The sequence below is a fragment of the Macaca mulatta genome, chromosome 5, assembly GCF_049350105.2.
Source record: "Macaca mulatta isolate MMU2019108-1 chromosome 5, T2T-MMU8v2.0, whole genome shotgun sequence".
Classification (NCBI taxonomy): Eukaryota; Metazoa; Chordata; class Mammalia; order Primates; family Cercopithecidae; genus Macaca; species Macaca mulatta.
The window spans coordinates 94,817,499-94,835,660 of record NC_133410.1 but is presented as its reverse complement, the minus strand read 5'-3'; the positions used below and the strand labels follow the sequence as shown (position 1 = coordinate 94,835,660).

Here is an 18,162-nt window from a genome sequence, read left to right as displayed (position 1 = left end):
GTCCTCACTTAACATCTTCCATAAGTTTTTAGAAACTGCAACTTTAAGTGAAACAACATACACTAAAACCAATTTTACTGTAGGTTAATTGATACAGATAAGAGTTGAATTTCTATGGCATATTTCTGGTCACAAAAAACATTGAAACAAATATGAGTTAGACATACATTTAAGAAATATTGATAAAAGCAAGTGAGATAATTATTTACTCAATTATTCTAGTTCAGGGATGCAAGTGGCCAGAGCTTATCCAGACAGCTCAGCACTCAAGGAAGGGACTAGCCCTGGATAAGAGACCTTCCTTCACAGGCGCACTCACACACCCACACTCATTCAGACTGGGACGGTGTCAACATGCCCATTCACCTAATGTGCACATACCTGGGGTGCTGGAGGAAACCAGAGTATCTGGAGAAAACCAGTAGACCTGGGAAGAGCATACAAACCTCACATAGACAATGGCTCTGGCTGGGATTTTTTTTTTTTTTTTTTTCTCATTAGCCTTGTAAAAAAGGATGTTATTCCAGGACCTGCTGTACACATATTAGATAGGCAAAAATGTTCAAGTTTGACAGCATACTCTATTGGCAGGGCTGAGCAGAAACACTGTTATGTATTGATGGGGAAGTACAATATTGTATAACCCTAGAGTTAAGAATATGTCCATATTGACAGAAACTACATGCATTTATGACACTTCTGATATTTTACCTTAAAGATTCACCTCTAAAATTATACAACAACATATGTTCATGATTAATTCTGCCATTATTTTGTACTAGTAATATATGAAAGTAGCATAAATGCCCATCCATAGGAGACTGGCAGAAGAAAACTAGGATACATCACACAATGCAATATATATATATATATATATATGTCCTGGTTTATGTTGTACAACCAAAACTCTATCCCAAAAACAATGATCACCTGTATAGAGTGGGTGTTGTTTATTTTGCACAACCCAAACCTCCCCCCATGCCAAAAAAAGAAAACAATGATTACCTGCATAGAGTGGGTATAGGATGGAGAAGTTATAGATAGAAGGGAGACTTCTCTGCATATACCCCTTTTATACGGTTTTTACTTTTATCCCATGTAAATGACATATCATTCAGCAAATAAAGTTAAATCCAAAAGAATGAAAACAAAAATGTTTCTCTGCTTGGAGGAATTCTCAGATTATAGAAACATGCTTTGCCCATGCATGCAGGGTGACTGAAATTTCTGGGAGCTACAGCCACAGGCTCCAGCTTTTTATTCTAAGGATGATTCACCTAAGGATGAATTAGATCTGAAGAATAATCTACCTACTCTCTCAGAAGATTCCCAGCAGGACGGTGTCCCAGCTGCCCAGAGCAGTCCCCCGCTCCGTAAACACCTTTCACCAGCGTTATTCCTTCCCTATCTGGCTTCTGTGTGTCTTCTCTATGGATCCTTGAATCCCTTCTGCCAAAACTACTTTCACTTTAATCCTTGTCTCAGGGTATGCTCTTGGCAGCCTCTGTACCAAGAGAGACAATATCACTTTTTTTTTTTAATTTAGAGTAATTTCTATATATTATTGCAAAGGCAACACATGATCCAGTTGGGCAAGTGGGACAAGTGGAAGTTTATGATGAATAGATCCCTGGATGGAACTTCAGATAAGCTTCATCAAGGGCTTCTTGGAAAGTCAGAACAAAGGTGGCTCCCTTCCCCTCCACTACTAAACCTTTTCACTCTGCCACTCCTGATTCAAAGAGCTACTGGGTCTGCAAGTGGTTAGGACATGAGAATAAATCTCTGTGGCGCCTTTTCTCCAGTGGGACATGTATTATATATAATAGAACTGCTGGGGATATGATTATTCATTAAATATACAAAATGTAAGCAATATGTAACAAATAATTAACACGCAAAAAGGAAAAATTATACACTGTGTATAAATAAGGTCATAAAAGTACTAGAAGGAAACATAATTACAGGAAAGTGAAAGTAGTTTTGGCAGAAATGATTCAAGGATCCACAGAGAAGGTGTGCAACGAAGCCAGATAGGGAAGAAATAATGCCAACGAAAGGTGCTCACGGAGAGGGGCACTGCTCTGGGCAGCTGGGACACCATCCTACTGGGGATCTTCTGAGAGAGTATGTAGAATATTCTTCAGATCTAATTCATCCTTAGACGAATCATCCTTAGAATAGAAAGATGGAGCCTAGGTTGTAGCCCCCAGGCTACACTAAAAAAGAAAAATTTGCTTCATCATAAAATAAAAGTTTCAGGAATTATCTTTAAAGGGGGTCATTCCACAAAGACTTTCAAAAGGATTGACGAGGAGATAATTTCCAGGGACAGAAAATAGGAATGCAGACTTTTCATAAGAGAACAAACTGCAGGTAATGACAACATACACACATTAGGACGCCTGTCATGACAGTCCTCAAGTAGAGCAAGTGAAAATACTGCAACTGTGACTTAGATAAAACCCCTGGGACAAAAAACAAAACTACAGGCAAACCAGAACCAGGCAATCTGAAGAGTGGAGAAGAGAATTCATCACAAGGGAAAAAGAAATCGTAGAGAAACTACAAAGAAGTACATAAGAAAACTTTTCGCAGTATCAGATACAATGGACAATTAAGCTACCTGCCAATCCTTCCCATAGTTTGCTCATATGAGCTAATAAATTTCTCTTGGTGTTAAAACTATTTCAAGTTTGTTTTCTGTCTTTAGTAGTCAAAGAATCCTGACCAAGAGACCAGGTCATTTAAAAATGCAAGGAAGCGGCCCGGCACAGTGGCTCACGCCTGTAATCCCAGCACTTTGGGAGGCCGAGGCAGGTGGATCAGGAGGTCAGGAGATCGAGACCATCCTGGCTAATATGGTGAAACCCCCGTCTCTACTAAAAATACAAAAAATTAGCCGGGCGTGGTGGCGGGCGCCTGTAGCCCCAGCTACTCGGGAGGCTCAGGCAGGAGAATGGCGTGAACCCGGGAGGCGGAGCTTGCAGTGAGCGGAGATCGCGCCACTGCACTCCCGCCTGGGGGACAGAGCAAGACTCCGCCTCAAATAAATAAATAAATAAATAAATAAATTTTTTAAAAAGCAAGGAAGATTAAAAAAAAAAAAGGCAACCGTTCTAAGTGGAGAGTGTTTAGGCAGCAGGACACAGGAGAACTGAAAATTACACACAAAGAAAATATTTCTTCCTAAATTTCTCATTTTTTTTAAGTGGGATAAATATTATGGTTAACCGTTAGGTAATGGAGTACTAGTGCTCCCAGGTGCCAAAAAGGACACTGAAACAGGAATCCCCATGTGGACAAACATGGCAACAAAAGCGAAAGGATTTCTGTCTCCTCCAGTGCCTGAAATGGGGCTCAGGAATTCTGGATTCTGTTTCTTTCTCACCCCAGGTGTCCACTGAAGGTCTGGCCGCCACTGCTGAGGTGACTGTACCAAACAAACTTCTTTCCCAACTCTCTTTTGGCAGTAGATGGTAAATTCCCCATTGGAATCGCCTCCTGATGGAGATATTTCTGTGGATAATTGGATGTCCAGCAGCTATTATTGCTATCCTTCTGTGCGTTTAGCCAAAGAAATGACAGTTGTGCCACAGATGGAGCACCTGAGATTCTCGAGGCACAAACAAATGTCAATTAATCTAACGGAGAGGGCATGTCTCCCATGGCCAAGCACATTTGTCAAAAGAGACCACACACCTACTCTGGAGAACACACTCAAATCCTTTTAGGGTTCTCTGTCCTCTGCAGTGTGAATAATTGGTAGGAGTACTGAGTTTAATTTGCCTGGAATTCACTTGAACTTCTTTTTAACAATGGGAAATAATTTAACCTTTCTGTATCTCCATTTCTCAAATATCAAAGAATGCCTTGTCATTATCAGATAATACTAAGTATCCTAAATTTGTGTTTGTTACATGTAAATTAAATGAGCTTAGAAAACATTTTTGTGACAAGTTATGGAGAAATTTGACCAGGATTCTGGCTCTATAAATATCAATTCCACTTATTATCCATGACTCACAGCTCTGAGTTATTCTAGGGAGCCTCTAAATTTCCCAAAAGGCCTGGTAAATTCAGTATTTCTTGGCATACAGCTGGTAAACTTCTAATAAAATATAGTAACCTCAATCATAGTTGAGTACTCTCTGAGAGCATTTTCAACATCTACAGTGCACAAATTATAACGGCCCTGAGTGACTGAAATTTAATATCTAATGTGCAACTACACTAAGCCAGGTACTAAGCTGGGGTGTCTAACTAGAGCGGCAATAAAAATAACAACCTAAATAATAATGACTAAACAAACGGCTAATCTATACTTGTGCTTACTATGTGCCAGGCATTTTCCTACGCATTACCTCATTTAATCCTCACAGCATTATGAGGTGAGAACTAGAATTACCTACATTACAGTTGAGGCTCAGTGGGGATAAGTAATTTGACAAAGGTCACATAGTTACTTCGTGGAGGAAATGAGACTTGAACTCAGAATGGGGCATGGGTTGAATTGTACGCCCTCGAAAAAAGATACAGTGAGGTCCTCACCCTCACTACCTCAGAATGTGGCCTTATTTGGGAAGCAGGTTTGTGGCAAACATAGTTAAGAGGATGCCATAAGGGAGAAGAATGGCCTCTAATGCAACATGACTGATGTCCTCGTAAGCAGAAGGCTGTGTGATGGCAGAGAGACGCACAGGGAAAGCATCATGTTCTGATGAAGATTAGAGTTATACAGTTGCAAGTCAAGGATTTCCAGCAAACCACCAGAAACTAGGAAGAGGAAAGGAAGGATTCCCCTACAGGCTTCAGAGGGAGCATGGCCCTCCTGACACTTTGATTCTGCACATCTAACCTCCAAAACCATTAGACAGTGAATTTTGGCCGGGTGTGGTGGCTCACGCCTATAATCCCAGCACTTTGGGAGACTAAGGTGGGTGGATTACCTGAGGTCGGGAGTCTGAGACCAACCTGACCAACGTTGAGAAACTCCGTCTCTACTAAAAATACAAAAAAATTAGCCAGCCATGGTGGCACATGCCTGTAATCCGAGCTACGTGGGAGGCTGAGTCAGGAGAATTGCTTGATCCCCTGAGGAAGAGGTTGCAGTGAGCCGAGATCATGCCATTGCACTCCAGCTGGGCAGCAAGAGCAAAATTCCATCTCAATAAAATAAAATAATAAAATAAAATAAAAAGACAGTGAATTTCTTTTGTTTAAAACCACCCAGTTTGTGGTACTTTGATACAGCAACCCTGGAAAACTAATGTAGTGCCTAACTCCAAAGCCTTTGGAGGGCACATCAGTTGAAAGTCTTTCCTAGATCATTAAAGAAACATTTAATTACACTTAGAAGATATATAATTTTTCAATTTTATTAGATTCCAACTTACACAAAGATCTCCAGAAGACAGATTTTTAAAAAATCAGAATTCTTATTTTCTGCCTCAGCTGTGGTAAGCACAATTTTTGTAATTATTTTAAAATGTTTTCTAAAATAGCTTAATTCTATCCTTTTGAATTACTGGAATAACCAATATTTATTCTGAAGCAATTATCATCTTCAGAAAGGATTCTTTGTATTTTCTGGGTGGCTGTCAGATGGCTTTATTTGAATTACCATACTATAAGAACTCCTTTAGAAGAAACAGACTAATACTAGGGTGGGTAAACAAGACAAGTTTACATCATATACCGTTACTATGCAGCCAGCATTTTATCAGAGCAGAGTCATGGATTCTCCTTTCCAAAGAAAGAAATGGCAGTGAGAATAGAGACTCAGAGGAAGAGAGAGAGAGAGAGAGAGAAGAGGAAGAAGAAGAAGAAGAAGGAGGAGGAGGAGGAGGAGGAGGAGGAGGAGGAGGAGGAGGAGGAGGGAGGAGGGAGGGAGAGGAGGAGGGAGGGAGAGGAGGAGGGAGGGGGAGGGAGGGGAAGGGGGAGGGAGGGGGAGGGGGAAGAGGAATGTATTGAAGACCTATTGCCATGAAGGTGATAAGGAAATAAATGACCACAGAGGAAAAGCAGGGTACATAGAGCAGTGGGGGAAAAAATGAGCCTGGAGAGAGAAGAGGAGGCTCCTGGAAAACCTGGGAAGGACAGGGGAGGGAGGGGAAGACAGGGAGACAAGGGAGAGAGAGGGGAGGGAAGAAGGAGAAGAAAAGAGATAAAAAGGAAGGCAAGAGAGGGAAAGGGGTTGGAAGAGTAAGGGGGAGAGGGGAGGGAGAGAAGGAAAAAGAAGGGAAGAAGGAAAAGGGGTAGAGAGGGAGAAAAGGAGAGGGAGAGAGGGGGAAAAGAAGGAGTCAAAGAAAAAGGGAGTGGTACATTAGGAGAGAAAATATGCTGAATATGTGTGAAGGTGGGAAATTTGGTCTTTCTGTTCACTGGCATGCATAGCAAATATTTTCCTCAGGGTCTTAGTGCCAGCTGACACAGAATGAAATAAGGCACATTCCATGGCACTTTCACAGTGATAAGTATCTGGTCAAAAACCCAACGGAGGAAAATACTCTTATAAAACTCTCATTTTTTATTTTTCTCATCTTGGCAAAGTCTTTACTCTGAAACAAAAGAGCAGTGTATATTACCATCACTTTATTTTGAAGAGTCCCTTTTAAGAGCCGCCACATCACATGCAATACTTGATCACTATCAAAGTCCAAGTTCTTTAGTGCCAAGAGCCAAATGTGGTTTGGCTTGATCTTTGAGAAACATTTCTGGATAGTAAAGATCAAGGGCCATCCATATGGAGGCGCATCTTGCCACCACTCTATTTTTGTGCTGTTCAAATATTGTATTTATTAGGAGCAGGACTTCCTAGTAATAAACACAATCACAGCAGTCCATAATACAAAAGGGGCATTTTAAATGTAATATATTCCACTTATAAGTATATATTACATATTATAAATATAAATGTGAACATAATTAAACATCACATGAAAAGCTTCTGGGTTCAAAGAAAGTAAAATCATTCTTTAATATAATCAAACCAGGAAAAGCATCATAAATAAATAAAATGAAAGTCAGGAGCATTAAAAGAACAGATGCCAGACCAGATCTTCATTGTGCTTCAAGAACAGGCCGGGCGCGATGGCTCATGCCTGTAATCCCAGTACTTTGGGAGGCAGAGGCAGGCAGATCATGAGGTCAGGAGATCGAGCCCATCCTGGCTAACACAGTGAAACCCCGTCTCTACTAAAAATACCAAAAAATCAGCCGAATGTGGTGGTGGGTGCCTGAGTCCCAGCTACTCAGGAGGCTGAGGCAGGAGAATGGTGTGAACCCGGGAGGTGGAGCTTGCAGTGAGCCGAGATTGCGCCACTGCACTCCAGCCTGGGCAACAGAGTGAGACTCTGTCTCAAATAAATAAATAAATAAATAAATAAATAAATAAAAATAAACAAAAATAAACATGCTACCAGGTTATAGCAGATGAGCATTTCAAAACACAAGAATAAAGAAAGAGTTCTGTAGAGAGAAACTGTTCATTAGGTATCATTTCAACTTTCTGTGCTAGAAAAATATTTATATATTTAATATACTAAGAATTTTGTTTTCGTAACACATGACACACATTTTCAAATGTGTTTTTTAATAATCTAGCCATCCCTTTTCCTTATATTTTAGAATTCTTAAATTCACTTAAGACATTTCCAGTTAAGACCCATGCATAAAAGATAATACTAAAAATTAGAATTTTATAAGCTATTGCATAGCTAGAAAGTTCTCTAAAACTTCAGACAATGCAGTGATAGTTTATGCAGAAACGGACTGAGGGAAGGCTTCATGGAAGGGCAGAAGGAACCAGACCCGACAAGCAAGACTCACACAGGGAGAGAGGAGGAAATGTCACAGAGGGAAAGGCCTAGAGATAAGAGAGACCTTGGAATGTGGGAGGACAATAGGAAGACTGGGACTATGGGTTAGAACATATGGAGAAATCAGGCTGACCCGGCCAGTTTGGCTGTCAAGTCACAGCAAGAGGACAGGGGATCCGTGGAGAGGGGAGATCCGTGGAGAGGGGAGAAAGATGATAAAAGCTGTGGTTTATTAAGATATGCAAATAGGTGAAACCTTTGTGCAAAACACCAATAGTCCAGGCATCAAATGGCAAGAGTGTGGGGAAAGGCGATAGCATGGGAATGGAAGGGAAAAATATTACACAAGATTTATCAGAGCTTAGAGACAGGGTGCTGGAGTTCTATCTTTAAGATCTGTATTGTGTTTCTCTTTTGGCTGGAGATGACAAAACTCAGTCTTTTTGCCTTAGGTCAAATGCTTAGGCATCAGGCAGAGAAACACTTCATTTAAAGCTATAATTTAGGAACGGAAGATCACTCCTGTAACTTTCAAAATAACCCACTCAATTCTGCAAATTTTTATTTTCAGGTGGTATCTTCCCTTGTTAAAGTTAGTATTTTTAAAAGTTGAAAATTAGCATAAAATAATGCAGTATCTTCCCTAATAAAAATCTTGCCCTCATTTCCCCCAAATTATTTCCTTAGTGTATTTTTGAATCAGTATTTCAGAAAATGTTTTTATGTTTTCTCTATCTGCTTTACATTGGAAAAACTACAAGAGCAATGTAAGGTATATTTCAATTGAGATATGTTTTCTCTCCAGAGGAAAAATTCAATCCTGAGGTCATATATCTGGGAACTTCAAAAATCTGAATCTGTTAATTACCTAAGAATTAGAAAAAAAAATATGGTGCTGAAAATGCAAAAGAGATATAAAAATGTCCATGGATTTATGCACATCAACTTTATTCATAAGAAAAGACATCAAAGCTTCTCATCTAAGTTTATTTAATAATATTTTAGATACTTTTCTAATAAGAATGACTGTCTATCAGGGAGGAAAACAAAGAAGGTGACAAGGGTAGGAAATGCCCATTCATTTGTTGATTTATTTATTAAATAACTATTTATTGAATATCACTTCTATTCAAGGCAATAATTACAAAGATGAATAAGAACCTGTCCCTACAGGTAATAATGAAATCTTGGATTTACATAGTCCCTTATATTTTATCAAGTCCTTTCACTTACCATGCAAACACCTTCCATAACCTGGTGAAGAAGTGAGGAGTCATTTTCACTATTTTTAGGTCAGAAAACAGAACTATCCAGCCATAGAGGGTCTTTTGCTACCCACAACTTATAACACTCATGCTCATCACCATTTCATTGCTTATTCTCTTTCTGCTGATGGAAATGCTGTCAGTTATTTACACAGACACTTATCACTGATGACATTCACAAATACACACAAAATAGCTACCATAAGCTAGGCACCAAAAGCTTTGAGATGGATAAGATGAAACAAACAGAATCATTGTCCTCAAAGAGTCCACGTACCAGTAAATAAAAAGGTAAATAATAGTGCACACCTATAGTTCTAGCTATTCAAGAGGCTGAGACAGGAGGATCACTTGTGCCCAGTATGTTAAGACTGCAGTGAGCCATGATCACACCACTGCACTTCAGCTTCGGTGACAGAGTAAAACCCTGTCTCTAAAAAAAAAAAATAAAATAATAAAATATTTTTAAAAGACAAGTAAATAGAGGAAAGTGATCAGTGATCCAACAGAAGGTCCAATGTGTCTATATGCAGATCTCTGGAAGCATTCTCCCTCAGTTCATGCAAATTCAACCATCCAAGCTCAAGTCCCACTTCTGCTGTACAGCTTCATTTTAAAATCTCAGTTCATATTGATTTAGCTTTCCATTAATTTCCTGAACAATTAGAATCTACCAAATTTAGTCTTTTATTAAATGTGCTGTTTATATATCCAATTTTCTAACCGTGTGTTTTACCTATTTTATCACATTTCTAAGTTCCATATGGGTTAAAAAAAAAAAAAAAAAAAAAAAAAAAAAGGCTTGGATCCCATTCCAAGACAGCTGAATAGGAACAGCTCCAGTCTGAAGCTCCCAGCATGACTGATGCAGAAGACGGGTGATTTCTTCATTTCCAACTAAGGTACCCGGTTCATCTCACTGGGAATGGTTGGACAGTGGGTGCAGCCCACAGAGGGCAAGCCGAAGCAGGGTGGGGCATTGCCTCACCCGGGAAGTGCAAGGGGTTGGAGGATTTCCCTTTCCTAGCCAAGGGAAGCCGTGACAGACCATACCTGGAAAAATGGGACACTTCTGCCCAAATAATGTGCTTTTCCCATGGCCTTCACAACTGGCAGACCAGAAGATCTTCTCCCGTGCCTGGCTTGGTGGGTCCCAAACCCACGGAACCTTGCTCATTGCTAGCACAGCAGTATGAGATCAACCTGCAAGGCTGCAGCCTGGTTGGAGGAGAAGCATCTGCCATTGCTGAGGCTTGAGTAGGTAAAAAAAGTGGCCAGGAAGCTCAAACTGGGCGGAGCCCACCACAGCTCAGCAAGGTATACTGTGTCTATAGACTCCACCTTTGTGGGCAGGGCATAGCTGAACAAAAGGCAGCAGAAACTTCTGCAGACGTAAATGTCCCTGTCTGACAGCTCTGAAGAAAGCAGTAGTTCTTCCAGCACGGCGTTTGAGCTCTGAGAACGGACAGACTGCCTCCCCCAGTGGGTCCCTGATCCTCGTGTATCCTAACTGGGAGACACCTCCCAGTAGGGGCCAACTGACACCTCATACAAGTGGGTGCCCCTCTGAGATAAAGTTCCAGAGGAAGGATCAGGCAGAAAACTTTGCTCTTATGCAATATTTGATGTTCTGCAGTCTCCACTGGTGATACTCAGACAAACAGGGTCTGGAGTGGACCTCCAGCAAACTCCAACAGACCTGCAGCTGAGGGACCTGTCTGCTAGGCAGAAAATGAACAAACAGAATAGCATCAACATCAATGAAAAGGACATCTACACCAAAACCTTATCTGTAGGTACCAATATCTAAGACCAAAGGTAGATAAAACCACAAAGATAGGGAGAAACCAGGGCAAAAAGCTGAAAATTCTAAAAACCAGAGTGCCTCTTCTCCTCCAAAGGATTGCAGCTCCTCGCCAGCAATGGAACAAAGTTGGATGGAGAATGACTTTGACGGGTTAACAGAACTAGGCTTTAGAAGATCGGTAATAACAATCTTCTCTCAGCTAAAGGAGCATATTCTAACCCATCACAAGCAGAAGCTAAAAACCTTGAAAGAAGGCCTGACAAAGGGCTAACTAGAACAAACAGTGTAGAGAAGACCTTAAATGACCTGATGGAGCTGAAAACCATGGCATGAGAACTTTGTGATGCATGCACAAGCTTCAGTAGCCAATTTGATCAAGTGGAAGAAAGTGTATCAGTGATTGAAGATCAAATTAATAAACTAAAGTGAGAAGACAAGTTTAGAGAAAAAACAGTAAAGAGAAACAAGGCCTCCAAGAAATATGGGACTATGTGAAAAGACCACATCTACATTTGATTGGCATACCTGAAAGTGACAGGGAGAATGGAACCAAGTTGCAAAACACTCTTCAGAATATTATCCAGGAGAACTTCCCCAACCTAGCAAGGCAGGCCAACATTCAAATTCAGGAAATACAGAGAACACCACAAAGATACTCCTCAAGAAGAGCGACCCTAAGAAACATAATCGTCAGATTCACCAAGGTTGAAATGAAGGAAAAAATGTTAAGGGCGGCCAGAGAGAAAGGTCTGGTTACTCATGAAGGGAAGCCCATCAGACTAACATCAGATCTCTCAGCAGAAACCCTACAAGCCAGAGGAGAGTGGGGGCTGATATTCAACATTCTTAAAGAAAAGAATTTTCAACCCAGAATTTCATATCCAGCCAAACTAAGCTTCATAAGTGAAGGGGAAATAAAATCCTTTATAGACAAGCAAATTCTGAGAGATTTTGTCACCACCTGGCCTGCCTTACAAGAGCTCCTGAAAGAAGCACTAAACATGGAAAGGAACAACTGGTACCAGTCACTGCAAAAACATGCTAAATTGTAAAGACTATCAATGCTATGAAGAAACCGCATCAATTAACAGGCAAAATAACCAGCTAACATCATAATGACAGGATCAGATAGACACATCACAATATTCACCTTAAATGTAAATGGACTGAATGCCCCAATTAAAAGACACTGACAGGTAAATAGGATAAAGAGTCAAGACCCATCCGTGTGCTGTATTCAGAAGATCCATCTCACATGCAGTGGAGGAAGATCTACCAAGCAAATGGAAACCAAAAACAAAACAAAAAAAAACAAACAAACAAAAAAACAGGGGTTGCAATCCTAGTCTCTGATAAAACAGACTTTAAACCAACAAAGATCAAAAGAAACCAAGAAGGCCATTACATAATGGTAAACGGATCAATTCAACAAGAAGAGCTATCTATCCTAAATATATATGCACCAAATACAGGAGCACCCAGATTCATAAAGCAAGTCCTTAGAGACTTAGACTCCCACACAATAATAATGGGAGACTTTAACACTCCACTGTCAATATTAGAGCAATGAGACAGAAGGTTAACAAGGATATCCAGGACTGGAACTCAGCTCTGTACGAAGCAGACCTAATAGACATCTACAGAACTCTCCACCCCAAATCAATAGAATACACATTCTTCTCAGCACCACATCGCACTTATTCTAAAACTGACCACATAATTGGAAGTAAAGCACTCCTCAGCAAATGTAAAAGAACAGAAATCACAAGAAACTGTCTCTCAGACCACAGTGCAATCAGATAACTCAGGATTAAGAAACTCACTCAAAACTGCACAACTACGTGGAAACTGAACAACCTGATCCTGAATGGCTACTGGGTAAATAACTAAATGAAAGCAGAAATAAAGATGTTCTTTGAAACCAATGAGAACAAAGACACAACGTACCAGAATCTCTGGGGCATATTTAAGGCAGTGTGTAGAGGGAAATTTATAGCACTAACTGCTCACAAGAGAAAGCAGGAAAGATCTAAAATCAACACGCTAACATCACAATTAAAAGAATTAGAGAGGCAAGAGCAAACAAATTCAAAAGTTAGCAGAAGGCAAGAAATAACTAAGATCAGAGCAGAACTGAAGGAGATAGAGACACACAAAAAAAAAACCCTTCAAAAAATCTATGAATTCAGGAGCTGGTTTTTCAAAAGATCAACAAAATTGATAGACCACTAGCAAGACTAATAAAGAAGAAAAGAGAGAAGAATCAAATGGATGCAATAAAAAATGATAAAGGGCATATCACCACCGATCCCACAGAAATACAAACTACCATCAGAAAATACTATAAACACCGCTATGCAAATAAACTTGAAAACCTAGAAGAAATTGATAAATTCCTGGACATATACACCCTCCCAAGACTAAACCAGGAAGAAGTTGAATCTCTGAATAGACCAATAACAGGCTCTGAAATTGAGGCAATAATTAATAGCCTACCAACCAAAAAAAGTCCAGGACCAGACAGATTCATAGCCAAATTCTACCAGAGGTACAAAGAGGACCTGGTACCATTCCTTCTGAAACTATTCCAATCAATAGAAAAAGAGGGAATCCTCCCTAACTCATTTTATGAGGCCAACATCATCCTGATACCAAAGCCTGGCAAAGACACAACAACAAAAGAATTTTAGACCAATACCCCTGATGAACATTGATGCGAAAATCCTTAGTAAAAAACTGGCAAACTGAATCCAGCAGAACATCAAAAAGCTTATCCACTACAATCAAGTCAGCTTCATCCCTGGGATGCAAGGCTGGTTCAACATATGCAAATCAATAAACGTAATCCATCACATAAACAGAACCAATGACAAAAACCACATGATTATCTCAATAGATACAGAAAAGGCCTTCAACAAAATTCAACAGCACTTCATGCTAAAACTCTCAATAAATTAGGTATTGATGAGAAGTATCTCAAAATAATAAGAGCTATTTATGACAAACCCAAAGCCAATATCATACTGAATGGGCAAAAATTTGAAGCATTCCCTTTGAAAACCAGCACAAGACAAGGATGGCCTCTCTCACCACTCCAATTCAACACAGTGTTGGAAGTTCTGATCAGGAAAATCAGGCAAGATAAAGAAATAAGGGGTATTCAATTAGGAAAAGTGGAAGTCAAATTGTCCCTGTATGCAGATGACATGATTCTATGTTTAGAAAACCCCATCTTCTAAGCCCAAAATCTCCTTAAGCTGATAAGGAACTTCAGCAACGTCTCAGGGTACAAAATCTATGTGTAAAAATCACAAGCATTCCTATACACCAATAACAGACAAACAGAGAGCCAAATCATGAGTGAATTCCTATTCACAATTACTACAAAGAGAATAAAATACCTAGGAATCCAACTTACAAGGGATGTGAAGGACCTCTTCAAGGAGAATTACAAACCACTGCCCAAAGAAATAAAAGAGGACACAAACAAATGGAAGAACACTCCATGCTCATGGATAGGAAGAATCAATATCATGAAAATGGGCATACTGCCCAAGGTAATTTATAGATTCAATGCCATCCCCATCAAGCTACCAATGACTTTCTTCACAGAACTGGAAAAAACTACCTTAAAGTTCATATGGAACCAAAAAAGAGCCCGCATTGCCAGGACAATCTTAAGCAAAAAGAACAAAGGTGGAGGCATCACACTATCTGACTTCAAACTATGCTACAAGGCTACTGTAACCAAAATAACATGGTATTGGCACCAAAACAGATATATAGACCAATAGAACAGAACAGAGGCCTCAGAAATAACACCATACATCTACAACCATCTGATCTTTGACACACCTGACAAAAACAATAAATGGGGAAAGGATTCCCTATTTAATAAATGGTGCTGGGAAAACTGGCTAGCCATATGTAGAAAGCTGAAACTGGATCCTTTCCTTACACCTTACACAAAAATTAATTCAAGATGGATTAAAGACTTAAATGTTAGACCTAAAACCGAAAAAAAACCCTAGGCAATATCATTCAGGACATAGACATGGGCAAAGACTTCATGACTAAAACACCAAAAGCAATAGCAACAAAAGCCAAAATAGACAAATGAGATCTAATTAAACAAAGAGCTTCTGCATGGCAAAAGAAACTACCATCAGAGTGAACAGGCAACCTACAGAATGGGAGAAAAGTTTTGCACTCTACCCATCTGACAAAGGGCTAACATCCAAATTCTACAAAGAACCTAAACAAATTTACAAGAAAAAAACAAGCAACCCCATCAAAAAGTGGGCAAAGAATATGAACAGACACTTCTCAAAAGAAGATATTTATGCAGGCAATAGACACATGAAAAAATGCTCATCATCACTGGTCATCACAGAAATGCAAATCAAAACCACAATGAGATACCATCTCACACCAGTTAGAATGGTGATCATCAAAAAGTCAGGAAACAACAGATGCTGCAGAGTATGTGGAGAAATATGAGTGCATTTACACTGTTGGTGGGAGTGTAAATTAGTTCAACCATTGTGGAAGACAGTGTGGCGATTCCTCAAAGATCTAGAACTAGCAATACCATTTGACCCAGCCATCCCATTACTGGGTATATATCCAAAGGATTATAAATCATGCTACTATAAAGACACATGCACACATATGTTTATTGCGGCACTATTCACAATAGCAAAGACTTGGAACCAACTCAAATGCCCATCAGTGATAGACTGGATTAAGAAAATGTCGTAAATACACACCATGGAATACTATGCAGACATAAAAAAGGATGAGTTCATATCTTTGCAGCAACATGGATGAAGCTGAAGACCATCATTCTCAGCAAACTATCACAAGGAGAGAAAACCAAACACCACATGTTCTCACTAATAGGTGGGAACTGAACAATGAGAACACTTGGACACAGGGTGGGGAACATCACACACCAGGGCCTGTGGGGGTGGGAGGCTGGGGGAGGGATAGCATTAGGAGAAATACCTAATGTAAATGACGAGTGGATGGGTGCAGCAAACCAACATGGCACATGTATACCTATGTAACAAACCTGCACGTTGTGCACATATACCTAGAACTTAAAGTATCATAATAATAAAAAAGTCTTATGAGTTCCCGTATTCCACTCTGAGGCCATGAACATTCCACATCTGAGATGATTCATAGTTATTGCTTAATTTATATGCATCATGTGATATAATTATAACCACATATTTTGCTTAGTTAATCCTGACTAAAATAAATTACCTTAAAAGTTATAAGAAGGAAATCTGGAACAAGAAAAACATTTTGGTAAACATTTATACAGTCCTCACTCTGAATATCCCTAGTTGTTTTGATGAGTTGGCACTTATTAGGATAGTACTATTACCATTTAGTTAATAATCTGTATTCTCAGTAATAAAGTTTTCAAATTATTTTCCAAGGATATATTTCACCACTGATTAATACATATTTATTCCCTTGTAGAGCCATGGCATTGAAATGAATACCAGGGAACACCAGACTTCTCGGTTTCCAGCACTATAGAAATCTGGGCTTTCATAAGCATCTGGATGACTACTGTCCCACAGGAATATAATAGAAACCACATTTAAAATTTTCTAGTATCTACATTAAAAAAGTAAAAAGAAATGGGTGAAATTAATCTTAATAACATATTTTAAACCCAACACACTCAAAATATATCATTTCAACATGTAAACATACTTTAAAATATTAGGGAAAATTTTATATTGTTTTTTTCATACTATGTCTTAAAAATCTAGTGTGTATTTTACATTTCCAGTACATCTCAATTTGGATGCTAAATTTTATCACAAATACTTAATTGGTATTAGGCTTCATAAAATTTACAGTTTAAAAAGTAGATCTCCAGAGGTGAGTTGTTCCCCAAAAAAGCTTAAATTTTTTTCCAACAATTAAAAATAGTACCAATTATTAAACTTAAATATACATTCATTAAAATTAAAGTTAGAAACTTAAATTAAAAGCTCTGTTCCTCATTCATACTAACCTCAATGCATATGATCATTAGCTGTGACTACCACAGGGAACAGCATAGACCTAGATGAATCTCTATACACATTTCTTCTTCAGCAGTCATCTTTAAGCCAACTGTTTCTTTGTCTTATTCTGGTTTGTTCTTCGTTGTTTAATGGTTCCCTTCTCTAAGAGGTGATAATGAAAGATAGTCATAGTAGCTAATATTCTAGGAGCCAATCCTGGCCTCAACCAAAGCTGCAGGCTAGGTAGGAGCTCTCTTCATTTGAACCTCTGGAGAATATTCTTAATTTTTCATAGCTTCAAATATTTAAACCTTGAATCATCACCAAAGACAAGTGGAAAACAGGAAATGAAGTGGCGATAAAGGCTTTCTAGTTTTCGTCTAGTATTTCTCTCCCACTTAAAGCCATGTGAATGCTTGCTAGTGACAGTATATGCTATCTTCTGAATGATTTTAAAGCAGAGAATTTCATTAACATTGAAATCAAATAGGAAGATTGTTTACAAAACTAGAGGCTTGAAATTCCAATATGAACTAAACCTATCATCAATGCCCTTTTTAGACCAGTCACTTAGAAGGTCATACATTTATTTTAGCAATGTTGCCATTACCAAATACATATTTATATATTCTTTCAAATGTTGGTATATGTTCTCACTCTAAAACAATATATATAATTTAAGTTTGAAGACATTCTAAGCAAGGTCTAATGAAAGTAATAACCCCTTAGTAATAACTACTAAGCAAACAACAACAAGCTCATTATAAATAAGAATAAGCTGTGGAATAAGTGTGAGGAGCTTAACTGTAAGGTTTCTTCTCTGATCTCATGGATGGCACTAGTTTATATAGTGAAATTCTAAGTTGTCTGAAGCAAATAAAAGAAAAAATAAATGTATGACGATATTTGAAAATACGTTCTTAATTTGTTCCTTTGCTTTTAGAGGGAACTTTCATTTTCTTATAAGTGTGGATAAGTGCTTATTGATTATTAAGGCTACATTTAATTTACTAATACAAGGATCATAAAAGATGGTGAAATTTTTCAAAAATATTCTTGAAGTTTAGTGTAGAGAAGGCTTACTTGAGCAATCTGTTAGAATGTAGATTCCTGGGATCAATTCCCCACAATTCTAATTCTTCTCTAGGTTTTGGGAGAGAAAGACTGTCTTTGGTCTCTTCACTTCCTTGTGGCTAAGACAACTACACAGGCTTATGGATTTCCCCATTTGGGGTGGC

At 38.9% G+C, this 18,162-nt stretch overlaps 1 protein-coding gene across 3 annotated transcripts in view; it reads right to left on the bottom strand.

Moving 5' to 3' along the window:
- ARHGAP24 (Rho GTPase activating protein 24) overlaps nt 1–18,162 on the bottom strand; it is a 528,054-nt gene that overhangs the window by 486,890 nt on the left and 23,002 nt on the right. The window contains exon 1 of one of the 3 annotated variants that reach the window (XM_078001956.1): nt 382–398. The exons of the other annotated variants lie outside the window; for them this stretch is intronic. The gene's annotated coding sequence lies outside the window, so the exon portion shown is untranslated. Of the gene's footprint in view, nt 1–381; nt 399–18,162 lie in introns of those variants that run through there. 3 annotated transcript variants of the gene reach the window in all.